Below are 16,558 nucleotides of genomic sequence, written 5' to 3' on the forward strand. Positions count from 1 at the left end.
AAAAACGACATCTGCTCCAAACTTACTGAACTATATTCTTTTGTGTACCACAGGCTGCAGCTGGGAATGACAACAAAGAAACCTTGACCTTAAGTGAGCAAACATAAATTGTGTGTGTGTGTGTGTGTGTGTGTGTGTGTGTGTGTGTGTGTGTGTGTGTGTGTGTGTGTGTGTGTGTGTGTGTGTGTGTGTGTGTGTGTGTGTGTGTGTGTTTGTGTGGCGTATCAACTTTCAATTGCTATCCAGTATCAGCCAACATTGCGATCACATGCTGGCTAAAAACAGACCACGGCGAAGAAGTCTCACTGAGCGTGCATACAGAGCATCACAGGAAGTCTCTGGATTGTGCACGAGACACACTCGGTTTGGTACGTGTGAGGTATTTTGGAGTATTCACGTGCTTTGAATGCACACCAGCATATGTGGCGTGTGTGTGTGACCTCGCGCCGTGCGGTGCCCATCTGGCCGTTGGGCTTGCGAGCCCCAGCTTCATGTGTGATGGCGCACTGCAAAGAAAAAGCAAACCCAGTACCCACTCTCTTATGTCCACGAGAGAACTGCTGCGTGATTAATCTGCTCGCCACTGCGCTCGTCAGCCTGAGGGCGAGGCGGACGGAGCTCAGAGGTGGCACATGAACTTCACATAGACTGCAGACGCCGTCCTCGCCGACCGCATTCATCACACCAGCGCCAACACACACACACACAGGGTGCCAAGCATGTGTGCCATCATGAACAGAGATAAGATGTTAATGGCGCATGCTGAACACAACACGCCACCGCATGAGCCATCTCTAAAAAGGGCTTATGTCTGTATATACACATACTGTACATCAGGGGTCACCGCGGGCTCCAGGTAGCCCGTAAGGACCAGAGAAGTAGCCCGCTGGCCTGTTCTAAAAATAGCTCAAATAGCAGCACTTACCAGTGAGCTGCATCTATTTTTTAAATTTTATTTATTTACTAGCAAGCTGGTCCCGCTTTGCTCGACATTTTTAATTCTAAGAGAGACAAAACTCAAATAGAATTTAAAAATCCAAGAAAATATTTTAAAGACTTAGTCTTCATTTGTTTAAATAAATTCATTTATTTTATTTACTTTGCTTCTTATAACTTTCAGAAAGACAATTTTAGAGAAAAAATACAACCATAAAAATTATTTTGGGATTTTTAAACACATGTATCTTTTTACCTTTTAAATTCCTTCCTGACAATTTAAATCAATAAAGTATTTTTTGTTTTATTGTAAAGAATTATAAATACATTTTAATTTAATTCTTCATTTTAGCTTGTTTTTTCGACGAATAATATTTGTGAAATATTTCTTCAAACGTATTATGATTAAAATTAAAAAAAAATATTCTTGCAAATCTCGAAAATTTGTAGAATCAAATCTAAATCTTATTTCAAAGTATTTTGAATTTCTATAAAAAATTTTGTTCTGGAAAATTTTGAAGAAATACTGATTAGTCTTTGTTAGAAATATAGCTTGGTCCAATTTGTTATATATTCTAACAAACTGCAGATTGGATTTTAACCTATTTAAAACATGTCATCAAATTTCTAAAATTAATCTTATTCAGGAAAAATTACTAATAATGTACCATAAATTCTTTTTTTAATTTTTTCAAAAAGATTCGAATTAGCTAGTTTTTCTCTTCATTTTTTTCGGTTGAATTTTGAATTTTAAAGAGTCGAAATTGAAGTTAAACTATGTTTCAAAATGTTATTTATTTTTTTCGTGTTTTCTCCTCTTTTAAACTGTTCGATTAAGTGTTTTTTCCATCGTTTATTCTCAACAAAAAAAATTCCGTAAAAGGAAAGAAAAATGTACGACGGAATGACGGACAGAAATACCCATTTTTTTTATGAATATACATTTATTTATTAAAGGTAAATTGAGCAAATTGGCTATTTCTGGCAATTAATTTAAGTGTGTATCAAACTGGTAGCCCTTCGCATTAATCAGTACCCAAGAAGTAGCTCTTGGTTTCAAAAAGGTTGGTGACCCCTGCTGTACATATACAGTACTTTCACCATACAAACATACATATATACATACTGTACATGTGCATTCACTGTACAGGCATACATATATTGTACATATACATCAGTGACATGCAGTCAGGGGAGGCAGGTGAGGCAGTGCCTCACGTGCCATCATGGAAAGAAAAAAAATGTAAAAAGATTAATTAAATCGTTATGTATCCATCGGTTATACTTGATAACGTTATTTTCCATTTAACTTCACCAGTTTTAGATTATTTTTTTTCAAAATCGCTGAATTTTCACATTTGCCGTTCAAATACTGAGAAGAGACTTGCGGTGAGTCAGCAGCCAGTTGAGCCTCACCATGGATTGCGCAATGACCCGGCTAACTGCTGGCTGCTGTGCAGTGAGACCATATTGCTGTATGAATTATATTAGACATGTCCATAGTTTAGTTAGCTGAGGTATATAATGTACAGTGTATTTTGTCAACAACTGTATGTGTATTTCTTGTGCTGGGCAATCATAAACCAGCTGCGAAGACGCACTGTGTGAGGCACCTGTTCTCCCACCTCATGGTGATAGAGGGCACTAGTGATCCCAGAGATCATTCTTGCGACTACTCAGCTGCAGAATAAGTGACAACAAGCTACAGTCAGCAAGTCAAGTGCAGCGGCAGCGATCGTTTATTTTTTTCCTCTTTTAACATGGATGATTACATATCTAAAATAAAACAGTTTTCTAAACTGGACTTTCAATCGAAGCAGCAGGTAATAATTAAAGGAAGACTAACGCCGGAGCTAAAAGCTAAAAGGTTTGCTTCAGACAGTGATGTCCATCAAGACAGAGAGACTTTTAAAACCGAAGAAAGATAAGGAAGACTTCTGTAAACAAGTTATTGATGTTTCATTTATAAGTAAAGGTATGACCATTACAATGTTGTTTTTTATTTTTTATTAAATGTGCTTTTTGTGTGCTACAGTTTGTATGTGTAAAGAATGCTGGTATGAGCTTTTAAACATAACCCGTTAACTGCTGCCAATCAAATGGTGAAAAAGATACTCTTTAGGGTTCATATGTTTATAAATCTGACTATGATGAAGTCAGTGCCTCACCAGCCATGAACCTCACCGCACGTCACTGATATACATTCACTGTACAAACATACATAGACACATACTGTACATATACAACTACATATACATACATACACTCACGCATATAATCATGTTTCATCAAACATATATTAACGTTGTTGCCCTAGGGGAAACTGGGTAACACACGGCACTCTGACAATGCTTAACCTACGGTTACTATAACAATCTACAAGGTTAATATCGCTGGCTTTTCTTTCTTCTCCTCCATTTTTCTGCCATCTTTTGTCTTTGTAGTTATCATTACATATTAGTGCATTTGAACAACTATATTGTTGATAATAAAGGGAAAATTATTGGTGGTGTTCATTATCAATAGTGCTATTTCTATTTGTATTTGTATTGCTCCATTTTTCGTGTAATAATATTCATTGTCATTTCTGTATTATTTATTTGATTAACTGCTTCTTTGCTATCACTTTTCCCATCATATTTGTACATATAGCTGATGCTGTTCTATTGTTGTAGTTGTTGTTGTTATTGTTGTTTGATGTTGTTTTTATCTCTGTGTCTAATCCCCTTCTAGTCCCCACAATTTCCCCCTCTGTCGTCCTTTTTTTTCCCTTTCTATCCCCTCCTGCTCCGGCCCGGCTGCACCAAATGATAATATAAAGACATTTAATAAAGTCAAATGATAATATAAAGACATTTAATACATTCAAATCCAAATAAGGCAGCGAGAGCAGTATCCCACACTTCTCTTTTCTAAAGTAAATTTGTAAAGCTGTACCAACTATATGATTTTCCTAAGAAGCTGGACAGTACAAATATTTAAATTAAAAAAAAAGGCTTATGTATGTGTTTATCCACACGCAAATACTTTGAACTGTCGGATACAGAAACTTTACCTACACTTCTCATGCCAATGACTACGTTTACACTGCAGGCCCCATGTGGCCCCGCAACTGCGGCATGCGCGGTTCAATAAAGTGACAACAAAGGAAGTTGAGCGGATTCCGTAAACGAATAAGGAAGTCGCTACTACTACTACTACAAAATAAAATAAGACAGTACAAAAGTTTGGACACACCTTCTCATTCAATGTGTTTTCTTTATTTTCATGACTACTGACATTGGAGATTGTCACTGAAGGCATATATATATATATATATATATATATATATATATATATATATATATATATATATATATCCATCTTCTTCCGCTTATCCGAGGTCTGGTCGCGGGGGCAGCAGCCTAAGCAGGGAAGCCCAGACTTTCCTCTCCCTAGCCGCTTCGTCCAGCTCTTCCCGAGGGAGCCAGAGGCGTTCCCAGGCCAGCCGGGAGACATAATCCTCCCAACGTATCCTAGGTCTTCCGGGTGGCCTCATACCGGTTGGATGTACCCTAAACACCTCCCTAGGGAGGCGTTCGGGTGGCATCCTGACCAAATGACCGGACAGACCACCTCCTCTGGCTCCTCTCGATGTGGTGAAGCAGCGGCTTTATTTTGAGCTCCCCCCGGATGGCAGAGCTTCTCACCCTATCTCTCAAGGAGAGACCCGGCGGAGGAAACTTGTTTTGGCCGCTTGTACCCATGATCTCGTCCTTTTGGTCATTACCCAAAACTCATGACCATAGGTGAGGTTGGGAACGTAGATCGACCGGTAAATTAAGAGCTTTGCCTTCCGGCTCAGCTCCTTCTTCACCACAACGGATCGATACAGCGTCCGCATTACTGAAGACGCCGCACCGATCCGCCTGTCGTTCTCACCATCCACTCTTCCCTCACTCGTGAACAAGACTCCTAGGTACTTGAATTCCTCCACTTAGGGCAGGGTCTCCTCCCCAACCCGGAGATGGCACTCCACACTTTTCCAGACGAGAACCATGGACTCGGATTTGGAGGTGCTGATTTTCATCCCAGTCACTTCACACTCGGCTGCGAACCGATCCAGTGAGAGCTGAAGATCCTGGCCAGATGAAGCCATCAGGACCACATTATCTGCAAAAAGCAGAGACCTAATCCTGCAGCCACCAAGCCAGATCCCTTCAACGCCTTGACTGTGCCTAGAAATTCTGTCCATAAAAGTTATAAACATAATCAGTGACAAAGGGCAGCTTTACCGGAGTCCAACTCTCACTGGAAACGTGTCCGTCTTACTGCCGGCAATGCGGACCAAGCTCTGACACTGATCGTACAGGGAGCGGACCGCCACAATCAGACAGTCCGATACCCCATACTCTCTGAGCACTCCCCAAAGGACTTCCCGAGGGACATGGTCGAATGCCTTCTCCAAGTCCACAAAGCACATGTAGACTGGCTGGGAAAACTCCCATGCACCCTCAAGGACCCTGCCGAGAGTATAGAGCTGGTCCACAGTTCCACGACCAGGACGAAAACCACACTGTTCCTCCTGAATCCGAGGTTCGACTATCCGGCGTAGCCTCCTCTCCAGTACACCTGAATAGACCTTACCAGGAAGGCTGAAGAGTGTGATCCTACGATAGTTGGAGCACACCCAGTTACCCTTCTTAAAGAGAGGAACCACCACCCCGGTCTGCCAATCCAGAGGTACCGCCCCCGATATCCATGCGATGCTGCAGAGCTTAGCCAACCAAGACAGCACCACAGCATCCAGATCCTTAAGGAATCTCATACAACCCCGGGGCCTTGCCACCGAGGAGCTTTTTAACTACCTCAGCAACCTCAGCCCCAGAAATTGTAGAGTCCACCACAGATTCCCCAGGCACTGCTTCCTCATAGGAAGACATGTTGGTGGGGTTAATGAGGTCTTCGAAGTATTCCCTCCACCTATCCACAACATCCGCAGTAGAGGTCAGCAGAACACCATCCGCACCATACACGGTGTTGACGGTGCACTGTTTACCCTTCCTAAGGCGGCGGATGTTGGTCCAGAATCGCTTCGAAGCCGTCCGGAAGTCGTTTTCCATGGCTTCCCCGAACTCCTCCCATGTCCGAGTTTTTGCCTTCGCGACCGCTGAAGCCGCACACCGCTTCGCCTTTCTGTACCTGTCCACTGCCCCTGGAGCCAAAAGAACCCGATAGGACTCCTTCAGCTTGACGGCATCCCTCACCGCCGGTGTCCACCAACAGGTTCTAGGATTACCGCCACGACAGGCACCAACTACCTTGCGGCCACAGCTCCAATCAGCCGCCTCGACGGAATATATATATGTATGTATTGAACGGCACCTCGAGATCGGACTCCTTTTAATAAAGCCATGATTCCCATCTCCACCAGCAACTAATTATTTCTGACATTAACCGGGTTTGCTCATCTTTGCACCTTTCCTCCATGGTCTTACAAGACTTGAAGTGAACATTTGCATGCAGAAGCCTGATGACTAATAGCCCGGTGCTGTTGTGTGTTTGCGTGACACGATTGCGTGTGTTTCTCCGGAGGTTGCACAGTCTCCACGCCTACTGGCCCTGGACAGGGGTTAGTGAGTCACCAAAGATCAGCCCAAGCAGGAACAAAAACAGAGACACAGAGAATGCATGGGAGTGGATTAGGCTATGGCTACGGAGAAGAGAGGAGAGGAAGAAAGGAGAAAAAAAAACCCTTGGGGAGATGTGTGGGCATTCAGGAGGAAAAAAGAAGGATAACAGTCAGAGTCCTCCTGATGGAGAAAAGAAGACGGCAGAGTGAGGAAGTATGCTCACACCATAATATTTCTTGTCAACAGATGGATTCTTACACAAGTGTGTGTATGTGATTGGACAAACAGTTGCATGATGTGACAACAACTGGTTTGTGAAGTTTGGTTTTAAAACAAAAACTAATGAACGTATATTGACATCACGGTCGTGTACACAATAACAAACAAGCACTTTTCAAACTGTGTCACAAAGTTACTGCTTACTCTTGATAATTACTGGAATTAAACTGCACCGGCATATACAAAACCCAAAACCAGTGAAGTTGGCACGTTGTGTAGTTCGTAAATAAAAACAGAATACAATCATTTGCAAATCCCTTTACACTTATATTCAATTGAATAGACTGCAAAGACAAGATATTTAATGCTCGAACTTGTGACGTGATGGTCGCATCGTGATGCGGGTTTCGTTCTCCCAAGGATGCAGACGGGCTTTGGACACAGCGTGCAGGTAGGAAATGATTTATTTAAAATATAAATCGGACTTTGACAAACTAAAAGACCTAGCATGGGAGCTAGAAAAACAAAATGGGCTTAGCGTGGAAGCTAGCATAAGCAGAACCAGGAACCAAAGTCGTCACTTGTTGTGCAAAGACAAAGTAGGAAACAAGGCAGACTGACGGGAGAAGGCAGGCTAAATAATGACAGTAATCACAAAACAGGTGCACGTCAGGTGAAAATAATGAGTTACTATGGTGACGAAACTAACCAACAGGTGCACAAACAATAACAAAAGGAGTCCAAAACTAACAGAAAACACAAACAGACTCAAACATCTAAATCATAATATGATCCGGGCAGCGGATCATAACAGAACTGAGAAACTTCATTTTTGGGGGTAAATAATCATAACCTAGAATTTAATGGCAGCAAAAATGTTGCCACAGGTGCATTTTTACCACTGTGTCACATGGCCTTTCCTTTTAACAATACCCAGTAAACGTTTGGGAACTGAGGAGACCAATTTTTTAAGCTTTTCAGGTGGAATTATTTCCCGTTCTTGCTTGATGTACAGCTTAAGTTGTTCAACAGTCCCGGGGTCTCCATTGTGGTATTTTAGGCTTCATATTGCACCACAAATTTTCAATTAGAGACAGGTCTGGACTACAGGCAGGCCAGTCTAGTATCCGCACTCTTTTACTACGAAGCCACGCTGTTGTGACATGTGGCTTGGCATTGTCTTGCTGAAATAAGCAGGGGCGTCCATGATAGCGTTGCTTGGATGGCAACATATGTTGCTCCAAAACCTGTATGTACCTTTCAGCATTAATGGTGCCTTCACAGATGTGTAAGTTACCCATGCCTTGGGCACTAATACACCCCCATACCAACACAGATGCTGGCTTTTGAACTTTTTGCCCATAACAATCCGGATGGTTATTTTCCTCTTTGGTCCGGAGGACACGACGTCCACAGTTTCCATAAACAATTTCAAATGTGGACTCGTCCGACCACAGAACACTTTTTCACTTTGCGTCAGTCCATCTTAGATGAGCTCGGGCCCAGCAAAGTTTTAACTTGGACTTACAGAGGTAGCGACAAAATTAGTTACTGACAGTGGTTTTCTGAAGTATTCCTAAGCCCAGGTGGTGATATCCTTTACACACCGATGTCACTTTTTGATGCAGTACCACTTGAGGGATCGAAAGTTTGAAATATAATCATTTACGTACAGTGATTTCTCCGGATTCGCTGAACATTTTGATGATATTACGGACAGTAAATGGGGAAATCCATAAATTCCTTGCAATAGCTTGTTGAGAAATGTTGTTCTTAAACTGTTCGACAATTTACTCACGCATTTGTTCAGAAAGTGGTGACCCTCGCCCTATCCTTTTTTGTGAAAGACTGAGCATTTCATGGAAGCTTCATACCCAATTATGGCACCCAACTGTTCCCAATTAGCCTGTTCACCTGTAAGATGTTCCAAATAAGTGTTTGATGAGCATTCCTCAACTTTCTCAGTCTTTTTGCCATTTTATGCCAGCTTTTTTTAAACATGTTGCAGGCATCAAATTCCAAATAAGCTAATATTTGCAAAAAAACAACAGTTTTCCAGTTCGAACATGAAGTATCTTGTCTTTGCAGTCTATTTAATTGAATGTAGGTTGAAAAGGATTTGCAAATCATTGTATTCTTTTTTTTTATTTACGGTTTACACAACGTGCCAACTTCACTGGTTTTAGGTTTTGTACATTAAAACCATTTTTTTTTTGTCAGTGTCTTCTTTTGGTAGATGGATGCGGCATTGGCCGCAAATGTGAAGAAAAAATGTATATTACAAACGTTTATTTTTTCACATAGGAGAAATGTTTATTAGACATCTTTCTTTATATAAAAAAAACACCATTAAAAAAAAAAACGCCTGCAGACGCCAAAACACATGAATTTGGTTTGTTTTAATCAGCACCTAAAGTCATGCAGCAGCTCTAAAATTATAAAATGATATTGCTGAATATACTTTTTTTTTTTTTTTTTTTTTTTTAGACAATCGCCTCCAATCTCACAGCTCCGTGTGTGACCGTGTCAGTTTGTAAATATTTTTCAGATGTGCTAAATAAAAATGCACAATAGAGTTCGCAGTTGAGTTTTATTCTTGATAAATCAATCTGTGCGTGCAGTATAATTATACATGCATCTTCTTCTCCGGGTATTGTGGGCATTCTGATGATCAGCATATATTCAGATGCATATTCATGTAAACTCCTTATTCTGCCCACTAAAGAGACACAATCCTGTGTGCGCGTGTTTAGTAAATCAGCTTTGTGTATGTCGGCAAGTTTGCACGTTTTAGTACACGCTAGGGTTGTATGATATACCGGTATTTGTATAGTACCGCGATACTAATTAATCATATTCTGTACTATACCACCTCTAAAAATTACCAATATCTTTTTTCGTTTTTTTAAGTTCATTTTATGTTTATAAACTCAGGAAATATACTATATTGCCAAAAGTATTTGGCCACCTGCCTTGACTCACATATGAACTGAAGTGCCATTCCATTCCTAACCCATAGGGTTCAATATGATGTGAGTCCACCTTTTGCTGCTATTACAGCTTCCACTCTTCTAGGAAGGCTGTCCACAAGGTTGTAGAGTGTGTTTAGAGGAATTTTCCACCATTCTTCCAAATGTGCATTGATGAGGTCACACTCTGATGTTGGTTGAGAAGGCCTGGCTCTCAGTCTCCGTTCTAATTCATCCCAAAGGTGTTCTATCGGGTTCAGGTCAGGACTCTGTGCAGGCCAGTCAAGTTCATCCACACCATACTCTGTCATCCATGTCTTTATGGACTTTGCTTTGTGCACTGGTGCACAGTCATGTTGGAAGAGGAAGGGGCCCGCTCCAAACTGTTCCCACAAGGTTGGGAGCATGGAATTGTCCAACATGTTTTGGTATCCTGGAGCATTCAAAGTTCCATTCACTGGAATTAAGGGGCCAAGCCCAACTCCTGAAAAACAACGCCACACCATAATTCCTCCTCCACCTCCACCTGTGTCAGTTTACGCGGCCTACCACTTGGTGGCTGAGTTGCTGTTGTTCCCAAGCTCTTCCATTTTCTTATAATAAAACTGACAGTTGGCTTTGAAATGTTTAGGAGTGAGGAAATTTCACGACTGGATTTGTTGCACAGGTGGCATCCTGTGACAGTTCCACGCTGGAAATCACTGAGAGTGGCCCATTCTTTCACAAATGTTTGGAGAAACAGTCTCCATGCCTAAGTGCTTGATTTTATACACCTGTGGTTAGGCCAAGTGATTAGGACACCTGATTCTGATCATTTGGATGGGTGGCCAAATACTTTTTGCAGAATAGTGTACATCCCTGGACACATAAGGACTTTGAATATGAACAATGTATGATCCTGTAATGACTTGGTATCAGATTGATACCCAAATGTGTGGTATCATCCAAAATAAATGTAAAGCATCCAAACAATAGTAGAATAAGTGATTAATGAATTTGAACAGAAGTGTAGATAGAACATGTTAAAAGAGAAAGTAAGCAGATATTAACAGTAAATGAACAAGTAGATTAATAAATAATTTCCTACCGCTTGTCCTTAATAATGTTGACAAAAGATTAGAATAGAAAATTACACAATAGGTTACTGCATATGTCAGCAGACCAAATTAGGAGCCTCCATTTGCTTACTTACTAATAAAAGACAAGTTGTCTTGTATGTTCACTATTTTATTTAAGGACAAAGTTGCAATAAGAAACATTTGTTTAATGTACCCGAAAAAAAATTGTTAAACTAAAGCCAATAATCCTATTTTTTTGTGGTGCCCTTTGTGACGCATCGTGGTGTGCGGGTGCATTCTCTCGTTGATGCAAGCGGAATGGAACATAGCGTGAAGGTAAAAATGATGATTTATTAAACTACAAAACAGACTAAGAACAAAAAGACTTGCACATAGGCACTATAGACAAAACAAACAGAACAAGCATGGGAGCTAGAAAGAACAGAAAGCGCTAGCATGTGAGCTGGGTGTACAAACAAAGGAATAGCGTGAAATCTAACAAGTACAAAAGATTTTTACCTCGATCGGGGGATAGCGACGTCACCTGTAGCATAGAAAGCAAGTTTACACTGCGAGGCCGAACGGCAAACAAAGGCAGGCTTGAATAGGAGGGGTAATCAAAAAGCAGGTGCGCATGAGAAACACAAGGCAGGTGACACAAATACGTAACCAGGCAACGGAAGAAAACAGGAAGTGCCACCAGGAAGTAAGGAAGTCAAATAACAAACAGTATGTGATATACAAAACAGAACAAAACCAGAATATGCCATGATCCGAGTAGCGGATCATGACACCCTTTATTTAGAAAAGTATCGAAAATGATCGAAATGTATCGGGACGAAACTAGTACATGCAAAACTTTAGTAAATCACGTCCTTAGTTTGATTAGTAGCTCACATATATGAACATATAGGAAGCTACATCCAGTGTAAATACTGTACAGTTGTGTGCATCACCAAAACCCAACTAAACTAAAGGCCCTTTTTTTATTCTGTAGATGTTCCCCATCTCGACTTGTCACATCTGTCAGCTTGCTGGAGCAGCGCAATAAACAACGCTGTGGGATGAAAAATGACCCGCAGATTGTTCTTCCACCACAAAGGAGAGGAACACAAGTGACTGCGCGCGGCACGTTTCTGGGTCAGCGCCAGTTCTGAGACGCTCGAAAGAGAGAAAGACTTCCCCCTCGGCCTCCAGAGCCTTAACAGCAGGTCAGCATGAAGAATGTCAAACACACACACACACACACACACACACACACACACACACACAGAGGACAACAACCCCTGCAGACACACTAGAACATGTTAGTGACACATCCGCCATTAAGAAAGACAAATGTTACATTTAACGCCTAAATATAGTTGACAGTGTGCTGGTGATGTGAGCTTGATGGATGGGTGCAGGTCTTGAATGAAATGATTAATAATTGATAGTTGCCATGCACACTAGAAGACAGCAGCAGGTTTGCATGTAAGTAATATGCCTGCTTGTGAGAGGAAGTTTAATATTGCTTTTGTTGCATTGTTATGTTTAGATATGAATAAGCCTCCACCTTCTTTAATTGCACTGTATCTTTAGACACAGCTTTAGGCAGACCTGCACAATCTTTTTGCACTGCAGTACAGTCGATGCACAAAACTACAAACTCCAAAAGCAGTGAAGTGGGCACGCTGTGTAAATCGTAAATAAAAACAGAATACAATGATTTTCAAATCCTTTTCAACCTATATTCAATCGAATAGACTTTAAAGACCAGATATTTAACGTTCAAACTGGAATTTTTTTTAAGTTTTTGCAAGTATTAGCTCATTTGGAATTTGATGCCTGCAACATGTTTCAAGAAGGCTGACACAAGTGGCAAAAAACACTGAGAAAGTTGAGCAATGCTCATCAAACACTTGTTTGGAACATCCCACAGGGGAACAGGCTAATTGGGAACAGGTGGTTGGGTATAATAATAATAATAGATTTTATTTGTAAACAACCTCAAAGTGCCACAGTGTAAAAAATAGTAATAATGAAAATAAATAAAATATAAAACTAGAAACAGCTCAAAAACTACAACCAGCATGCATGCCTATAGAAAGGCTTTTTTTAAAAGATGGGTTTTTAAGCCTTTTTTAAAAGCATCCACAGTCTGAGGTGCCCTCAGGTGGTCAGGGAGAGCGTTCCACAGACTGGGAGCAGCGAAGCTTTGTCCGTGGAGGTTGGAGGAGGTTAGCCTGTATGGAGTGGAAGTGTCGTGTGGAGGATTTGGGGGTGAGCAGTTCCTTGAGGTAGAGGGAGGCATTTCCATGGAAGCACTGGTGAGTTAGTAGGGAGATTTTGAATTTAATCCTGAATGGAACAGGAAGCCAGTGAAGGGATTTGAGAGTTGGTGTGATGTGGTCATGTTTCCGCACTTTCATCGGGATCCTCGCAGCACTATTTTGTATGTACTGTAGCTTCTGGATGTTCTTGCTGGCGATCCTGACAAGAAGTGTGTTGCAGTAGTCGAGCAGCTTCCATGAAATGCTAAGTAATTCACAAACAACAAATGCGTGAGCAAATTGTCGAACAGTTTAAGAACAACTTTTCTCAACGAGATGTCGCAAGAAATTTAGGGATTTCACCATCTACAGTCCGTAATATCATCAAAAGGTTCAGAGAATCTGGGGAAATCACTGCCCGTAAGCAGCAAGCCGTGACCTTTGAGGCCTCAGGCGATACTGCATCAACAAGCAACATAACTGTGTAAAGGATATCACCACATGGGCTCAGGAACTATTCAGTACACATCTGTAAGTGCAAGTTAAAACTCTACTATGCAAAGCGAAAGCCATTTATCAACAACACCCAGAAACGCCGTCGGCTTCGCTGGGCCCGAGCTCATCTAAGATGGACTGATGCAAAGTGGAAAAGTGTTCCATGGTCTGAGGAGTCCACATTTCAAATTGTTTTTGGAAACTGCCGGAACAAAGAGGAAAAGAACCATCCAGATTGTTATAGGCACAAAGTTCAAAAGGCAGCATCTGTGATGGTATGGGGGTATGTTAGTGGCTAAGACATGGATAACTTACACATCTGTGAAGGCACCATAAATACTGAAAGGTACATACAGGTTTTGGAGCAACATATGTTGCTATCTAAGTAATGTTATCATGGACGCCCCTGCTTATTTCAGCAAGACAATGCCAAGCCTCGTGTTCCAACAGTGTGGCTTTATACTAAAAGAGTGCGGGTACTAGACTGGCCTGCCTGTAGTCCAGACCTGTCTCCCAATGAAAATGTGTGGCGCAATATGAAGCCTAAAATACTACAACATTGTCTTGCTGAAATAAGCAGGGGCATCCATGATAACGTTGCTCGGATGGCAACATGTTGCTCCAAAACCTGTATGTACCTATCAGCCTTAATGGTGCCTTCACAGATGTGTAAGTTACCCATGCCTTGGGCACTAATGTACTCCCATACCATCACAGATGCTGGCTTTTGAACTTTGCGCCTTCAACAATCCGGATGGTTCTTTTCCTCGTCGGTCCGATGGACAGAGAGTAGTATACTGAGCAGTGTGAAAAATTGTGTTAGAGACCTCGGACCAGAACTTGTGATCCGTCTGATAGCTGTGTGTTCTTGCTGTGTTATTTTTAGTTTGCACTTTGTTCACTTTTCTTTTTTGTAATTAGAACTCACCTTACAAGGAGCAGTAGCGGTAAACTGACATTTACTTTTACAGCTTTTTCTCCTGTTTTTCTGTCAGGTAGTGAGTTTAGAAGCTTGTATTTTTGTTTATTTTTCCTCCCAGAGCAGGGAGTAGTTGAGTGGTTACGTTGTTTTGCTTGTTATTTTGACTTTAGTTTACCCTGAAGTTCAGCTCACCCATGTGACTGTGGTGTTTGTGTTTATGTGCCTGTGTGCCTTCTCTGTTTTGTAAAAAATAAACATTTGTTGTTTTTTTTTGTCTTTTATGTCTTTTTGTCTTTTATGCTGTGCCTCGGCTCCCTCTCATAACACCCAGCGAAACTGTCAGCGTTTCTGGGTGTTGTTGATTAATGGCTTTTGCATTTGCATAGTAGAGTTTTAACTTGCACTTGCAGATGTAGCGATCAACTGTAGTTACTGACAGTGGTTTTCTAAAGTGTTCCTGAGCTCATGTGGTGATATCCTTTACACACTGATTTTGTTTTTTGACACAGTACCACCTGAGCGATCGAAAGTGCGTAATATCTTTGCTTACGTGCAGTGATTTCTCCAGATTCTCTGAACCTTTTGATGATATTACAGATGAGATGGTGAAATCCCTTCAGTTCCTTGCAATACATTGAGAAATGTTGTTCTTAAACTCTTCGACAATTTGCTCACGCATTTGTTCACAAAGTGGTGACCCTCGCCCCATCCTTGTTTGGGAATGACTGAGCATTTCATGGCACCCACCTGTTCCATATTAGCCTGTTCACCTTTGGGATGTTCCAAATGAGTGTTTGATGAGCGTTCCTCAACTTTCTCAGTCTTTTTTGCCACTTGTGCCAGCTTTTTTGAAACATGTCGCCGGCATCAAATTCTAAATGAGCTAATATTTGCAATAAATAACGTTTTCCAGTTCCAACGTTAAATATCTTGTCTTTGCAGTCTATTCCATTGAATAGATTGAAAAGGATTTAAAAATCATTATTTTCTGTTATTTTTTACAATTTACACAACCTGCCAACTTCACTGGTTTTGGGTTTTGTATTTTTAGGATGTATATTAAAGCTAATCTTTTCAAAATAAAAAGCAAAAAGCATGGTCATTGACGACCACATCGTATCCCGCTCACCTTTCTCCAATTCCTTTATAGTGTAAATGTGTCGTCAAAATTCTTAAGAAATCCATCCATCCATCCATCCATTTTCTACCGCTTATTCCCATCAATCAGTAAAAAAAAAATTAAAACAAACAAACTGAGATCAATTATTTTTGGTTTGCATTGAGACGTCCAACACAGATCGAAACAAAAAATACAACTTTGTAGAACAAATAATGTAAAATAATATTTTTGTTTTTGCAGCCACACTTTATGAGCATGTATGGCGGGCACGTTGGAGCGAGAGAAAGCAGCAGAAAAAGAAATGACCTGACAAAAGTAAGGGTGGCGTGTGGGTGGCGTGAATATAAATGAAATGGATTGCGCATCATGGTCGCCGCCGAAGAAAAACAGCCAACAGCTGAGGTCATCCATCAGCACGAGTGTTCGGGCCCCAAACCTGCTGAGGCAGCGAAGGGAGAGGGAGGTGAAAGATCAATCATGGCAGAGGAGGAAGTGAGCGAGGGCGAAGATTCATATGCTTGACAGAATAGCCAGTTTGTGGGAAATTATTGAAAAAAAATGCCGCCCTCATCGTGTTTTATGGACTCTTCTCACAACATCTCAGTAGGATTTTAGAAGTGCTCAATTTATGATTTACTTTGGGGCATATTTCAAGCTTTGTTAGTTCGTATAAAACTATAAATGCATAGTGATGTCAGTGATGTCATCCTAATTTAACCACATGTAATCTAACGTGTGATTAGTGTTGTCCCGATACCAATATTTTGGTACTGGAACCTAAATGTATTTCGATACTTTTCTAAATAAAGGGGACCACAAAAAAATGGCATTATTGGCTTTGTTTTAACAAAAAAATCTTAGGGTACATTAAAAATATGTTTTTTATTGCAAATTTGTCCTTAAATAAAATAGTGAACATACAAAACAACTTGTATTTATTAGTAAATAAGCAAACAAAGGCTCCTAATTTAGCTG

At 40.9% G+C, this 16,558-nt stretch overlaps 1 long non-coding RNA gene across 3 annotated transcripts in view; it reads left to right on the forward strand.

Annotated features, from left to right (window-relative positions):
- LOC133543590 (uncharacterized) overlaps nt 1-16,330 on the forward strand; it is a 156,723-nt gene extending 140,393 nt beyond the window's left edge. For 2 of the 3 annotated variants that reach the window (XR_009804417.1, XR_009804415.1), the window contains exons 5-6: nt 11,792-12,005; nt 15,824-16,330. This is a non-coding gene — a long non-coding RNA (uncharacterized LOC133543590). The remainder of the gene's footprint in view (nt 1-11,791; nt 12,006-15,823) is intronic. The other variant, XR_009804416.1, reaches the window with a different exon arrangement.
- The last annotated feature ends 228 nt before the right edge of the window (nt 16,331-16,558 follow it).

The sequence above is a fragment of the Nerophis ophidion genome, linkage group LG26 (assembly GCF_033978795.1).
Source record: "Nerophis ophidion isolate RoL-2023_Sa linkage group LG26, RoL_Noph_v1.0, whole genome shotgun sequence".
Classification (NCBI taxonomy): Eukaryota; Metazoa; Chordata; class Actinopteri; order Syngnathiformes; family Syngnathidae; genus Nerophis; species Nerophis ophidion.